Genomic DNA, 15,903 nt, shown 5'->3' on the forward strand with positions numbered 1-15,903 from the left:
CTCACCAAGTCCTTTGCATACGTTACTTTCTTGACTCTCTGAGGTGGGCACCGCCGCTCTCCCCACTTCACAGGCAAGGAAACCGAGGCCCAGGGAGGGGACAGGTCTGCCCGAGGGCACACAGCTGAAGGAGGCTGAGCTGGAAGCCCTGTCCTGCTGAGGCCCCGGGGGACCCCAGGGAGCAGATGCCCGGCCCCCCAGCCCAGGCTCCCGCGCCAGCCTGCTCCCTCCTGGGGAACGGGGGGCTGAGCCGAGACCTCCGCGGCCCTTGGCAACCCCGCTGCCCGGCCTCGCTCTGTTCCCCTGAACTACTGGGCTGTGCCGCAGAGATAACACAGCCCTGGAAGTCCCAGGGGCATTTTTTCCCACTGGGGAGACACAGAAACAGCCCATGAAGAATGAATGGCTTCAGGTGTCAGCAGGAAGCCTGTCGGAGGGCGCCCGGCTCCTGCCCACTCTCGGGCCTCTGTTCTGGCCCCTCCATGTGCGGGGAGAATGCTGAGCCTCACTTTCCCATCTGTAAATGGGGATAACACACCCGGCAGGAAGGGTTGCTGGCAGGGGCCACGGGGGTGAAGGAGGCACTCATTCATTCATTCATTCATTCATTGTACACTGACCGTGATGCTGGGGGGCGCTGGGCTAGGGAGGAGGCCAGTACACTGGGAGATGAGGCCAGGGTACAGCAGGGCCCAGGGGAGCCCCTCTGGCCCCCAGCGACCCCACGAGTCATGAGAACCACCATCAGCTCGGGTGGTGGCCCTCAGTGAGAGAGGGGAAGGACTCAGAACAAAGGAGTAAAGTGACAAATGGCGTGGGGAGGGATGAGCCATTTGAGCACCTACTGTGTGCCAGGCACTTCTCTGCATCCTTGGGCCTGCTTGTGATGGGGGAGAGGAGAGGAAGGAGGGGCTGGCCCAGTTCTCAGCTCAGCAGCCAGCGATGACCCCGAGGTGGGCCCTGGGCCGGCCCGCCCGCCCTGCCCTCTGCCTGGCCAGCCCAGTGCACACAGGGTGAGAAGGTGGCCCGGAAGCTGGGTGGGAGGGGAGCTGGGAAAGTGCCCTGCGTCCAAAGCAGAGGTCACCAGGGCAGGGTGGGGAGGGCCGGGGCCGGGGAAGGGGGGCACAGGGTGGCTGAGCTGGGAAAGAGCTTGGAGGGAGAATGGAGGTGGGGGAGGGAAGCTGGAGTTGGTCTAGGTTGGACCCGCATGCTCCTCCCCCCACTCCCTACTCTCCCTCCTGGATCGTCCATGACCTGGAGCTTGTCCCAAGCATTTGACCCTCTAGCCCACCCACCCTCTGAGGCACAGAGATGCTCAGGAACTTGCCCAAGGTCACACAGCAGGTAGGTGGTGGCGCTGGGGCTTGAGCAGGTGGTCCGGGGCCAGCACCTCTGTGCACCCACAGGGCTCCCAGCCCCTCTGCCCAGGGTCTGCTCTCCCCTCCTCTGGCACAGCCTGCCCTGGGCCTCACATTCTTCTGTGACTCAGGGTCACTCTGGGGCCCTGCCTGGCTCCTGCTCACGGCCGGGCTCAGCGAGGGTTTGCTCCTGAAGGAGCCTGTGCATCTGGGGACTCCCACAGGACATCTTTAGGTGGTTCCACACCGGGTCCTGCTCTTAGCAGTAGGGACCCTGGGCAAGTTGTGGAATGCTATCCTCCTCAGAGGATTGGGGGTGGTCAGGGTGTCAAGGACACAGCCCAGGGAGGGAGTCACGCAGGTATGGAAGCTTTAGCCCAGGTGCCGCGCCTAGAACCCCACTCAGCCACTTCCTAGCTGGGACTCTTGATGGGGTGCTGTGGAGACACAGAGACACCCAGCGGGGCAGGGTGCCACACCTTAGGGTGTATCATACCTAAGGGGTGTCATATCCGGAATGTGTTGTACCGGGGTGTGTTGCACCCTGGGGTGACGTACCTGGGTCAGGGTGCAGCCTGTGATGGAGAAGAGCCAGAGCTTATGAGCGCAGGGCCTTGGAATATTGAGGCACCGCTCAGACCCTTGGTTTCCTCTTCTGTCCAGTGGGGGTGGTGTGCAGAGATGGATGGAGATGGCTGTGGGAGACCCTGGAGGCACTGGACCAGGGCTGCCCGGAGTGTGGTCCTGAGCCCCAGCCGGGAGCTGGTCAGAAACGCAGCTCTCAGGCCCCTTGGGCCTGCTGGATTAGAACCAGGCGGGGGCAGGAGAGCAGAAATCTGCACCTTTCCCGGCTTCCCTGAGGATTCTGATTCTCACTCAATCCGAGAGCCACTGCGCTGGATCAGAAGTCGGGAGACTCTGTAAAGGTCCAGGCAGCAGATAGCATCAGATCTGCGGGCCCCCAGGTCGTGTGCAAAGACTTGCCTCTGCAGTTATAGGGAGAAAGTGGCGGAGACAACGTTGGACTCATGGCTGAGGCTGTGTCCCAATAAAACTTTATTAACAAAACCAGGCAGCCCCAGTTTCTGAACCCGTGTTGGAGCCTTGACTCCCAACTGAAGCGGTATTCAAATAAAACTTTATTAACAAAACCAGGCAGCCCCAGTTTTTGAACCCATGTTAGAGCCTTGACTCCCAAGGCACAGTCCATAGATGAGCGTCCCAGGCGTCCCCTGGGGTCTGTATGGAAATGCTGGCTCCCGGGCCACCCACCTGCACAATCAGAGTCTGGGTGCTGACCCGACCCGTCCCTGGCACCTGCAGGTTTGAGAAGCCCTGGGCTGGGGCAGGCACGGCAGGCAGGCAGCAGGTTCTCCTGGCAGCTGACAGGCCCTGCAGGTTCCTTCTGGTCTGATAAGGGGGGGCGGGCAGAGGAGGAGTGGGGCGGGGAGGGGGGAGGGACTGCCTATCGAGTTCTAATAAACCGAGTTCTAACAAACCATGGCACCAACAAGCTAACTGGCAGCTGCTGCTGTTGCAAGAGAGACTTGTCAGCTGTGATTAAGCGGAGCTGCCTTTAGGCCAATCAACTTCAAATTTATGCAAACAGGGCTGCAGAGGGGAGACCTCAGGGACAGCACTGAGCCCGCTCCCCACCCCCTCCCCACTCCAACCTGGCACTTGTAACCCCCACGGCTGGCCGGAAGGGCCCACATCCGCGTGTCACCCTTGGACCCGGCTCCACTTCAGGGGTTAACGAGCCTCCCACCCACACTCTCCATAATTGGCACCGAAACTGCTGAGTGGGAGGTGAGCCAGCAACTGCCGAGAGCCAGGCCAGGGCCGGACGCAAGTCTCAAACCATGTCAGCTGCCCCACTGGGTAGCCACAGGGGCCGCAGTGCCCTAGCCCTGCCCTTTCCTGGCACTCCACACCCAAGAGGGCTCCCTGGTGGCAATGGTCGGACAGCAAGGGAAACAGGAGGCTGCCAAAGGTGGCAGGAAGTGGCTCCCGGCCCTCTCCTGAGCACTTGCAAACCCTTGCTCACCCCCACCAGCCCTTGGGGTCCAGACCTGAACAGACAGCAGCCTCATCCCACTCATCTCCACTCCTGAGGCCCCTGGCACCCCAAACCTGTTGCACCCCTAACTGAACTTCTCAGCCACCCTCAGCCTGAGGTCTGTCCCCCATTTGGCTTTGCTACCTCCCTCCGCTGGCCTTGCCCGCGGCCAATCTCCAAGGAAGAGTGAATGGTGAGCCACTGGGTGGGTGTGAGGGGCGGGCCAGGAGACAGGGGAGACCCCCTGTCATGCACGCCCTTCAGAAACGCTCCCTGAGTCCCCCATCCCCGGCCAGGAGGACAGCAGTGTCCCACTGAGTAGGGGATCTGGAGGGCAGCCCAGCCCTCAGGCCTGAGGCCACCGTGTCAGGCGCTGGCTGTGGAGTCAGGCGGGTGCTGGGATGCTCAGAGCCCCGTCCCTGGCGCTCTCCTGTCCCTGTCCGCTCCCCCTCCTCCCAGACTGGGGGCTCCTCTCCAGCACAGCCAGCCCCAGCAGGCACCTCCTCTGTCTGGCCCCACTCTGCCTGTCACGGAAATTGCAGGCCCCTTCTGACTGAGTTTGCACCCTGGAGAGAAAAGCATAGCTAATAAATGGGTTTGCCTGTGTCCGCTGAGCAGCCGGACCCCTAACCACCCCCGGGGGGTTCTGCTGACCTCCAGACAGGAGAGGCTTGAGGGGGCCAGAGCCAGGCCCCACCCAGCCAGGGAGGACCACCCTGTCACCTGGTCACCCCGTCACTGGGGGCAGAGCCTGGCGCGGGAAAGCAGAGCCTTTAGCACTGAGGTCCCCTGCAGGCGGAGGAGACTCCCTAACCCCCCGTAGCAGCTCCCTGCTTTGGGAAAATGAACGTCGCTTACAAGGGGGAGAAACTGCGAGACTTTACAGCACAGGCTGGCATCTAGGTAAACAGGATTATGCAGGTCTAATTAGTGCGCCGCTTTGCGGAATGTCGGCCCAAAATCTCCTGGGGAGTGGAGGTAACATCGCAAAAGAGCATTCACAGGAGGCCTGCGGCGAGGAAGCCCGATCGGAACCCGATCAGAACCCGGACACGGCGGCAGAATTCTGCGAGGAGGTGGGGGCTGGACCCGTGCCAGACAGACGGCCACAGCCGGGCTGGCCAGAGGACCGAGGGTGCAGGCTGGCCTGGGGGAGGGACACAGCTGCCCTATGGCCCTGGACATGTGACACAGCCTCTCTGGGCCTCTCCTTATAATGTGGGCGCTAACCCCAGCCTCGCAGGGGTGGTGTGAGAATTAAATGAGACAGTATATGTGAACCCCAGGACCGTGCTGGGTGGGGAGCAGGTGGCCAGCGCCAAGGGCTTCCCTCTCCCCTGTGGCAGCTCAGAGTTGGCCTAGAGCTGTCACGATGTTCTCTCAGGTCAGTCCCACGTGCCCCTGAGAAGTGGTCCTCAGAGGACACAGAGGCTCAGAGAGGCTGTCATTTCTGGGGAGTCACACAGCTCATTCACATCGGTACCCAGGTCTCTCAATTCTGAGCTCAGGGCTCCCTCCAGATGCCACACTGGCCACGCCCAGCATAACCCACACATCTCCAGTGTGGCTGGGGGGTGGACACTTAGACATTCTGGACGGCAGGGGTGTCAGCTGGGGGACCTGCTCTCGACTGGAGCCCGCAGGCTGCAGAGACGGAACCAGCCCGGGAGGTGATGACTGGCTGTCCACACGGGGGAAGAGAGCGTGACCCGAGTACAGCCCCGTGTGTCCAGCCCCGAGGTGGGCACTGGACAAATACCAGCTCCTTTCATTTTCAGAAAAAGAGGGGCTATTGCACCCAGTTTGCAGATGAGAAAACCAAGACTTAAGAGAGGTTGTGCCACCTTCCCAAGGTCACACAGCTGCTGAGCTACTGGGACTTTCCAAGCCCAGGTTCTTTCTGGGCCTCAGGCTCTTGGCCTTGGGCACTTGGGGAGGAAGTGGTGGTGGGGAGAGAGCTGCCATTCCCCAAACTAAACCAGTGGACTCTCCCTGTCTCCCAGTGCCTGGGGGCGGGAGGAGAAGAGACCATTTTTGCAACAGGCTGGCCCCACTGCCCACCCACCCCCCACACTCGAGTGGTCCAGCAGATCGAGTCCGCGGCTAAACTCCCCCAGCCATGGAAATCAACCCACCACAGCCCCCCAGCCCCAGAGCCCCTGCCCTCCGAGGACTGCGCAGACTGTGGGAAGCTGGGGGTGGATCTGCACCCCTGCCCCTCCACCTGCGCTGGTCTAGTCTCACATTGAACATGCTTATTTTAAAACAATGAGCATTTGGCTCAAGTTGTGAAGAACTGAATGTAGGAGTTGTGTCAGGAGTGGGCTGGACCGGGCCTAGGAAAAGAGGGGTCGTTGCTGTGGGAGGCCCCTAAATGTCTGACATATTCCTGGCCCCAGGGACAGGTGCAGTGGGGGACATCCAGTCTTGGGGTGGCAGATCTGGTCCCAGTCCCACCCTGGCGACTAACAGATGTGTGACCGTGAGCAGGTCGCTTCATTCAAAGCCTCGGTTTCCTTCCTGCCCCGTCTTCCACCCATCATTCAGGCAGGAAACTTAATGAGCACCTACGACATGCCAGTCCCAACTCTTGACCCTGAGGGCACAAAACGGAACCAGACAAACATACTTGTCCTTGGCGTGGGTATGCCCTGGTCTGGGGAGGAGGGCCGGCCTCCACGCCTCCCCTCGCCAGCGCCCCCGCCCCGGCTGCACAGGAGGGAGCCCCCTCAGGTGCCTATCTTGGCTCTGTCCACGGCCACGGCCCCTGCAGACTGACGGCTCCCCGAGGCTGGAGCCAGGGCTGATGCCCCTCTGAGACCCCTGGCTGCCAGCCCAGCTCTGGGCACGGAGGAGGAGGGAGCAGGGGGTGGAAGACTGAGTGGGTTAGGGCCGCGGTGGAGGGGGCAGCGAGGAGGCGAGAGGCCCCAGCCACGGCCTCGGACAGTCCGCAGATAAACCCTGCTCATCCCTCTTCCCCACTGCGAGGGAGAGAAAATAGCTTCCACACCATAGTGTCTTTTTTTCCCACTTCGCTGCTTCTAAATCGATCCAGAACAGATTGTCCAATTGTTTGAATTTCAGGAGAAAAGTCTCCTAATCTTTCCCTAGTCCTGCTCAGAACTCTGCCAGGCCCTGGCCCTCCCCAGGGGCCCTGGGTCTTGGGCCAGGCCCTAGCTGAGCATCCGGGCTGCCCTGCGTCCCCCTGCTGGCCTGGGGACGGCAGGGGACAGGTGCTCACGGACAGGGGGGTCTGCGCTCCCGGGCAGTGCTCGTGCCCAAACCCACTGGCACTTCGGTGGAAGAGCAGGCCTTGCTGTCCCACGAAGGACCGCATCCCCGGGCCCCGGGGCCACGTGGGAACCTGCAGGATGAATGGAGTTGGGGGCTGCAGCCTGCCTTCCTCTCCCACCAGGAAAGCGCTCTGGGGGCTGGGCTGAGCCTCACAGCAACAGGAAGGAGCGTCACTGCCCGTCACTGCCCCGTGCACCACGGCAGCGGGGGTCAGCTCGGGCACCTGCGGGACCGACTGCGCGGGGCTGCCTGGGGCAGCTGGGCCACGCACATCCTGACTCCGTATTGTGGTGGACTGATTGGCGATGTCTGCCCTAGACACACTGATGGCCGGCGGTGGCACTTAGGCCACATATCCCTGGTCTACAAAGTCCAGTCCAGACTCCTTCCCGAGTCCTCGGGCATCGGTCCCTGTGACTTCTAAGTCTCACCTGCTCAGTTTTCCACAGATGCCACAGGGCAGCCACGCCCAGTACTGGGCGTTCCCCAGGCTCCTCCCTCTGGGCTCCATGGGACCCGCACTTGCAGAGTCCCTTACGCTGGACTCACACCCGGGGCAGAAAAGGCAGCCGTGCCGTCTTCCTGCAGACCACCAGCTTGCCGAGGCAGGCCTTGGGGGCCGTCTCAGGAACGAACCATCGGGTGACATGCACTTACTCTGTGCCAGTCTCTGCACCAAGCACCTTCCTTGAACAACTCATTTAACTCTCTCAAGAACCCCTTGAGGTGGGTGCTATCCCCATTTTTAAACAAAGAAACTGAGGCTCAGAGAGGTGATGTAACTTGCCCTAGGTAACACAGCTATTAGTGATGGGGACCGGGATTCAAACCCTGACAGTCCCTCCAGACCTAGGGGTGATAAACAATGGTCACCACGGTAATCGATCCAGGAGCCTGGAAAGCTCTGCTCCTGACCTCTGATCCTCACAATCACCCTTGTCAGGAATTTTAGTGTCGGCATTATCAACCCTGTTTTGAAACTTGAAAATGAGGACACCAAGGCTGAGAGAGTTAAATAAGCAGCCCGACGTTGGCCACAGGTAGGAGGCGGAGCTGGGGTGCGAGGCCAGGCGGCTGAGCGGAGCCCGGGTCTCACCAGCTCCGCGGTTGCCATGGCGCTGGGCAGGCCCCACCGCGGTCCAGGCCTAACGCGCTGGATTCCCTCCCTCATTCAGTCAACAACCACGGGGGGGAATCCCCGGCTCCCGAGTCCAGGGGAGGCAGGGTTTGGTCTCTGCCCCGCTGCTTCACTGAGGGGCAGAGTGACACTAGCAGAGCAGGTGTGACGTTCCCGTGAACAGTGACAGTGAGAACACTGGCTGCGGCTGCGTGTTTAAACGCACGCCGTGTGCGAACCAAGCGCCTTCGGCAAATTATCCGATGTGGTTCGCACAATAACCCGTTTCGCAGATGAGGAAACTGAGGCTCATGATTATGTAACTCGTCCAGGGTCGCAGAGTTAAGAACTAGCCGAGGGGAGACTTCTCCAGGGTAGAGCCCTGAGCACAACCTCAGCGACTCCAGGCTGCTCTCGGGGGACCTGTGCCAGGAGCCTGCCTCCAGCTCGGCCCGTTGCCCTGACGATGGGCCTCCGCTCAGACGCGCAGCTCATTCCCCAAAGGTCTGGAGGTCCCAGGGATCAGATTCCCAAAAGTTACACCCAGATGATGCCACGTTCCCTGACCTGCTCCCTGAAAAATCTAAACAACAAAGAGCGTGGAAGCAAGCCCAGGGGAGGCGGTGCTGGGCTCCCTCTGGGCCTCTGGATCTCCGGGATGATGCCAGGGCGCCCGCAAATGCACAGAGAGGCTCCATCCCCCCCTCTCCGGATGCAGAGATCGAGGCTCAGAGCCGGCACCAGAGGAGCAGGAACAGGGCTCAGGTGGAGGGAGAAAGGGAACACTGAAGGCTTTGGTATTAGTGTCTGGTTCTTTGATTCTTTAGAATTCCCATATAATGGCCTGCCACACTTGTCCAGTCTGGCTGCGACCCTGGCCACCCTGCTTTCCCCTCTGGGCTCTGTCCTCCTTAGGGAGACTTGGAGATCAGCTGCGGGGCTGCCTGAGAGTGCTGGAAGAGAATGGATATGAAAGGGCTTTGTAACAAAGGAACCTGCAAACAAAATCTGAAAATGCCGTCTGTCGGGAGGCCATGCCTACCTGAAACCCATTCAAGACTTCCCGCAGGCTGCTCCTGTTCTTGAAATGTCCCCTGCCCTCTTCTACCTGGCACACTCCTATCCACCCTTTAAGACCCAAGCCAAAAGTTACCTCCTCCAGGAAGCACTCCCAGACCACTCAGGCAGGGCGGGGCCTCACAGATAGCTGGTTTTCCTCTGTTCTCCTGCCCATAACAAACACACTGCAACCCCACCAGGGCGAGGTCCTGTTTCAATCATCTCTTGTCCCCTGGGCCCAGCACTGCGTCGGGCACAGGGTAGGTGCCCCGGAAATGTGGGTGGAAGCTAGAGGCATTTTCTGTGGCTCTGCAAAGCCAGCTGCACACAGCAGATTCTCCCGACAAAGGGAAGGAGCCCAAAGTGAAAGCAGATCAGCGCGGTTTCTGTAACCCGCTCGGGGAGCCGGGGAGGAAATGCTCGCGCTGGAGTATGGAAGGAATTTGCCTTTATTTTTAATTTGTGCCAATATCTAAGAAAGCGGCACTTTATTCTGAGCCCATTATGCGACTAGGAGCTTCGGATCTGGCGCAAGAGACAAACTTTCCCAGCCCAATTTCCTGACGCAAATCTCACAGCCGAGCAGAGCCAGAGCTCCCTCTGCCCTCCGCCGGGCACTTCTCCGGGGCTTGCCAGGGAGGAATAATCAGATTATGTCGCTGGGTTTTAAAAGATCACGGTTTGTCTCATTTTCCAGTGAAGTGTGAACCAAAAAAAAAAAAAAGTTCCCCCTCCCAGGGCTCTGTTAGAGCTTCCAGAACTTAATTCAGTGTTAAATGGGTGTAATGTGGGAAACCCGTGCATTATTTCTTAATTTCTGGAAGGCGACTTTGCGTGCGTCTGAGGAGGTGGCTGTGTGTTGCGTGAGGACAGATGGGCGGTGGTGGGAGTGTGTGCCCCGCGGGGGGGGGGGGGGCTGCCGGGAACGGGAGCAGCAAACGCTCCATTCATGTCTGACTCGGGAAATCTGGGACGGGAGGCGTTTGCATCTCATCTGGCTTCTGCCTTTCCGCTCGGATGGCCAGGGCAGGGGACAGCCTGGAGCCTGACTTCTGGAGGGAGAGCCTGGGGGGTTTGGTGCCAATGTCATTGTCCCAGGGGTGTTTGCACCCCTCCCCCACTCCAGGCAGCGCCTCAGCGGCCTCTGGGCAATGCCCATCAGGTCTGCATCCCATCAGTCCGCATCCTTGGCCTTCCAGGCTCCTTGCTCACTGTGACCTTGAGCTCGGCACCAGTGCGCTCCGGGCCTCAGTGTCCCTGTTCTGTGTGCGGATGAGCAGACACACTTCCAGCTCCCCCTCAGGCCCTGTAGCAGCCCCTCTGGGGTTCCCTCCATCACAGCACAGTGCATAGGCCTCCGGCATGCTGGGGTCTCTGCCTTTGTCCCCCAAGTTACAAGCTATGGAGAGTGGGGGCTCCCACGCTGGAAACCCTACCAATATCTTCCTCACCATGACTCTCATGGCCCCACGTTGCTGAACTGGAAACCCAGGCCCAGAGGGCAAGCGTTTTGCCCATGAGTGGTGAAGTCAGGATGCTCAGAGAAGGCCCCCCTACCCCAAGTTTCCAACCTGGTCACAGCCAAGGAGAAGAAGGAGGGCCTTGTCACAGGTGGGCCCAGCTGACAGGCGGGAGGGGTTACATTCGTGAGGCAGGTGCCAAGTCAGCCATCAAGCAGAGCCCAAGCCCTGGTCATGTCTAGGCCAAGGAGCCCCCTGGGGGCAGGTCTGAGGGGCCTGGGGGATCTCCTTTATCTCCCCAAGGGGGTCACACAGGGAGAAGGGGGTCAAGGAATGCAGGTGCTGGAGGAAGGAAAAAAAGAGGGAGGAAGGGGGTCAAGGAATGCAGGTGCTGGAGGAAGGAAGAAAAGAGGGAGGAAGGGAGTAGGAGAGGGGACTTCCCCCTTGCCAGGCCCTGTGGGGGTGAGGGCCACACCAACAGAGTGGCACATGATGTTCCCAGCAGAGCATGGCCCAGGCAGGCAGGACCTTGGGTCACCCTGCTCACTTTCACCGGATCCCACCTTACAGAAGAGTGTTTAGGAAACAAGGCCCCACTGTTCTTAGGGGCTGACTGTTGTTCCAACAACTTCTAGAAAGAGCAGCTAGGCTGGGGAAAGCCTCTCGGGGGAGCTGGAGATGGGGCTCTTGGTTCATTCCATAATCAATGTGCATCTTCTGTATGACTCAGCCAGGGAGAAGCTAAAGCGATAGAGGCTGAGTTAACAGAGGTAGAGAATCCCCAAGAAGAAAGGTGATCCCTTACATCTGAGTGGAAGACAGGCCACGCTACGGATCCGTCCAGAGCTGATAAGCAGGGCAATGGCTAGGGTGTGAGACTCGACAGATCCTGACCTGCAGGGGCTCACTGCCCTGTGTCTAAGGAGCCACCCCGACCGCCACCCCAGGCACTGGCTGGGCTCCAGACAGCGCAGTGTGGTGCTTAGGAGTGTGTCCTAGCTGGGTTGTTTTTAACCTCTCTGAGCCTATTTTCCCATCTGTACAACAGAATCAATACCCGCCAGCTTGCAGGGCTGGCGTGAGGATTAATGAGATGATGGGCTCAGTGCTTGCTCAGCACGGTGCTGGGCACATAGTGGGGCATCGGCTTTTAGGGTCAAGTGCAATCCTATTGCCACGGAAGTGCAACCTTGTGTCCAAGTCCGGACGTCTATTACAGACGCAAACCACAAAGCAGCCAGATCTGGATGCACTGGCCACCTCCCTCCCAGAAGCCAGGGACCTGGCCCCAGGCGGTCCCCTCCCACCACATGGTGGGAAGGGGGAGGGGCCGGCCAGAGTCTGACTGCTTGCACTAGAGTTGGAAACCAGGTTCCTCTTTCCAAACTACCCCTCCCTCTGCCCACCCCACCCACAGACTCCTACCCACAGGCCGTAGAAGCGGCGAAGCTTCAAACCTGACCATCTCCCCCCTCCCTGCCCCATCCTTATCAGAACCCTCACTAGGCTGGGTGGCGGAGGTGCCCGTTCCCTTGCCCGGGCCCTGCACCAGCTACACCATCCCCCCTGCTCTCTCGTCCAGCAGCCCTACCCCTGCCACGTCCCACTTCCAAGAGCCCACCATCCACAGGTCCTCCTGTGGTCCCACATATCTGCATCTCTGCCCACAGAGGGTCTCTGCAGAGAGCACCTTCCATCCCTCCCCTCTTCAGGCTGATTCATGACGGCTTCTGGACCAGGTTGCCCTAGCACCCCTTCCCCAGGCTTTCCCGGCAGGTGCTCCCCACCTGCACCCCACCACCTTGGCTTCCTCAGGCCGAGCTCCAACCTCATTGACTTGTTGGGGGCCATTTTCCCAAGAGCTGCTGAGGGCAGAGCTAATGCCCTCGGAGGCAGACTTGGGGGCTCGCTGAGCTGGCTGAAAGGGAGTGAAGGGAGGGATGGATGGATGGATGGATGGATGGACGGAGGGTGGATGACCGAAGGAGTGGCCCTCAGCCGTCTCCTGATGTCCCTGGGTCAGGCCTCAATCCCTTTCTCTCTCACTCATAAAGGTCTGAGCAGCATGGGCCCTGCCCCCACGCCTCCGTCCAGTCTGGGTGCCCCATAAGCTCCAGGCTGGGTGGCCTGAGACAGTGGGGGTGGGACGCACACACATACACACACACACATGCACGCACAAACACATTCTCTCTCTCTCTCTCTCTCTCTCTCACACACACACACACACACATACACTCGGCGCCAAGCCAAACTGCTTCCCCTCACCTTCCCAGAAGGCAGTCCAATGCCTCCCAGATGCCTGCGACAGAGCCAGGAGCTCAGTGTGATGGTGACATTCTAGAATCAGGCAAAACCCCCACCTGGGCTTTCTGCCGGAGCTGTGAGGGGCAGTGGCGCCCGCTGCATCCAACTTCCTGGCCACCTCTTGCCCCACACTCCACCCGCAGTCAGGACAGGGACAGCAAGCGGCCTCTCCGGAGATGCACTGCGTGCAGGGCGGTGCTGGTCCGGAGCAGGCACACCTCCAGGGGACCGTGGGGAAGGTACCTGAATTCTGGGCAACCCTGTCCATCGTGAGGTTGTCCTGGGCTGGCACCAGGACTCGGGGGTTATTCCGATTCGGGTTTTGAATAACATTTCCAACCAAACCCCACAGCCCACCCACAGGTGGAAAGTCCCAGTGCTCCTGCCGGGCTGCCTGCTTCCCGGCCACACTCAGACCACCTGACAGGCGAAGGAACAAGCGGTGCCGAGGAACTACCCCGCCTGGGTCTGAACGGAGCCGGGCTGGCCGGCGGCACAGTATGTCAGTCCCAGGCAGAGTGAGAGTCACAGGACACCAGTGACCAAGGATGTCCCGGACACGCTGGGGTCCAGGCCCTCATTCTAAACACTAGAAAACTGAGGCCCAGAGAAGGGCAGGCAGCTGCCTGGGGTCACACAGCCAGCAGCACACAGACCTTCCAGGGCTTGGTCGGTGTGACCTCACAGCAACCTTCGGAGGTGGGGATGGCTCCCATGCTACTTTACAGATGGGGAAACAGAGGCTCAAAGAGGTCAGACTCCCTGGTCAAGGTCACACAGCCAGCGGAAAGAGGGCTGGAGCCCCCCCCCCATTCCCGGTGCAGGGCACTGGCTGCCCTTCGAATCCCTGTCTGGGCTTCCTTGGGCAGGAGCCATCACTAAGGCAGGGATCAGAGGCTGAGCGGCCGGGCACACAGAGGCTTACGGATGCACTCCCACGGCAGATTACATAACTCCCCTGCCCGCCCAGGGGTGCCGCTGGGCCACCCACACTGAGAACCCGACCCCTGACCCCCCGCAGACCTCGTGGGCCCAACAGCAGGCACTGGCTCTTGGAGGTGCCAGGACACGCCGGCTTTTCCCCCTCCTTTCTTGTTTTCTCCGTCTGAGTAACAAATACTAATACTAATAATGATAATAATTAGAATAAACATAACCTGACGGCGCTTGGGGTCTCGTTGCCATGGCAACCGCTGTAGTTAATGAGCTTCCGAAGCCGGCCCCGGCCACCCGGCCCCAGGCACAGGATCAATACCGAGTCGGTCCCGGGAGTCGGCGGCAGCGCCCCTGGGGCACCTGGCGGGCGGGGAGCGAGGGGCACGCACTGGGAAGGGCCCCCGGGTGGCCCGCGCCGCCCAGCTGGCGCCCCCGGACCCGGCGGGATCTCCGGGCGGCCGCGGGGCCGTCAGGAGCGCACAGGCTCCGGGCGCGCAAGGGGCTCCCGGCTCGCTGCGCTCCCGGACTCGGTCCTCGGACTCCGGCCCCGCCTCGGACGCGGGTCCCAGCCCCGGCCGCTGCGTCCCGGCGCGCAGCGCCCCGAACTGCTCCTCCACCCCGGCCCCGTCCTCTCCGGGGTTCGGCGACCCCGACCTCGGTGAGCCCCGGCGCGGACCCCAACGCTAGAGCACCAGCTGCCCGACTCGGCTTCTGCCCCCAGTTTCTCCCCCTGGACGACCCCAGCCCCTTTTCAAAGCGCCCCGGACCTCCAACTCACCGAACCGGCCTCTCCCAGGGCGCCCACTCCTCCCGCCCCTGGTGCCCGCACCCCGCTCCGGAGCTAGGACGCCGAAGACCCCGCCCCCAACTCGCCGGGACCCTCCCCCGCCAGGAGCTCCGCCCCCCGGCCCCGCGCGCCGAGCGCCCGGACCCCGGCCCGCCGCACCCCTCCCCCGCGCAGCCCCCGCCCGGCGCGCCCGGGGCGCGGCTCACCTCGTGCCCGCCGCCGCTCGTCCCTCGCTCCGCCGCCGGGAGCCGCGCCTGCGGGGCTGAGCCGCGGGCGGGGGCCGGGGGCCGCCCACGCCCCCGCGGCGCCGCCGCTGCCGCAACAGTTGTCCAGACTCGGGGGGCTGGGGGACTCGGCGGCTCCGGGCCGGTGCCGGGAAGGTGCGGGCTCCTAGGCGCGCGGGGCGCGGCGCGGCGCTGGAGCTGGGGCTCCGGAGGGCGGCCCGGCCGCCGGCCACATGCCCCTGCGCCCGCCCGAGGCTCCTGGGCGGCCCGCGCCGCCCGCCCGCCCGCCGGCCCCGCGCCCCGCGCCCCGCGCCGCGCTCCCCGCGCCGCGCCCGCCGCCACCGCGGCGCTGACGCTCGCCCGGCCCTGCGCTCGCCGCCGCCACTTCACTCTTTGCCGCTCGGCGCCCGCTCGCGCCCTCTCTGCTGCCCCCTCCCCGCGGCCGCCCGCCCGCCGCCCCGCCGCCGCGCCCCCCCCTGCGCTCGCCGTGCCCCCCTCATTTATCCTTTCGCAATCCCCCCTTCCCTCGCGCGCACTCTCTCCCCCTTTGTGTTTCTCTTGTTGTTTCTTTAGCAGTCCCTTCCTCCCTCCCTTCCTCCCTCCCTCCCTTCTCCCTCTCTCCCTTCCTTCCTTCCTTCCTTCCTTCCTTCCTTCCTTCCTTCCTTCCTTCCTTCCTTCCTTCCTTCCTTCCTTCCCTCCCTCCTTCCCTCCACCTTCCTCCTTCCTCCTTCCCTCCCTTCTTTCTCCCCTCCTTGCCCCCCACCCGGCTCTGATTCGTCTCCCCAGGCCCACCACACACTCACCTGCCTCCCCTTGGGTTGCTCCCCAGCCCTGGGCCAGGCTGGACTCTAGGGGCTCCCCCAGCCCCTCTATCCTGCCCCAGTTGGGCCCCACCCTGCAGTGCGCCTCCCCCAGCTGTTACTGTCAACCCAGACAACGGTCCTTGTAGCCAGACCCTGCTCAAGGCCAATGTCAGGGTCAGGTTTGGGGGGTGGGGTGGGGGGTGTCCTCATCAGGCAAGATCCTCTGTCCACTTTCCCAGGGATCAGCTCAGTTTCTCTGACCACAGCAGAGACTACAGCTGGGCCCCCCTCCTGTTCCAGCCTTCTCTTCGCCTCTCCTCCCAGCAGCCCCCTATTCCTGTGGGTTCCCCCCCTTCACCCCTCACCTGCAGGGCAAGGCTCTGCTAGACTCTCTGTGGCCTCAAACCAGCGAGCCAACCTCAGTATGCCTCAGTTTCCCCACCCTCCTCTGTCCCTGGCCCAGTGACTTCCAGCGGTAAAGAAGGTCATGTGGGGTAGG

The 15,903-nt window shown here is 61.9% G+C and overlaps 1 protein-coding gene across 3 annotated transcripts in view; it reads right to left on the minus strand.

Moving 5' to 3' along the window:
* Nucleotides 1-15,903, minus strand: part of SHISAL1 (shisa like 1) — a gene marked incomplete at its 3' end in the record, with an annotated part of 78,822 nt that overhangs the window by 26,975 nt on the left and 35,944 nt on the right. The window contains exon 1 of one of the 3 annotated variants that reach the window (XM_081128188.1): nucleotides 1,917-1,987. The exons of the other annotated variants lie outside the window; for them this stretch is intronic. Of the gene's footprint in view, nucleotides 1-1,916; nucleotides 1,988-15,903 lie in introns of those variants that run through there. 3 annotated transcript variants of the gene reach the window in all.

This window comes from Miniopterus schreibersii (assembly GCF_964146895.1).
Source record: "Miniopterus schreibersii genome assembly, chromosome: 2".
In the NCBI taxonomy this organism is placed as follows: Eukaryota; Metazoa; Chordata; class Mammalia; order Chiroptera; family Miniopteridae; genus Miniopterus; species Miniopterus schreibersii.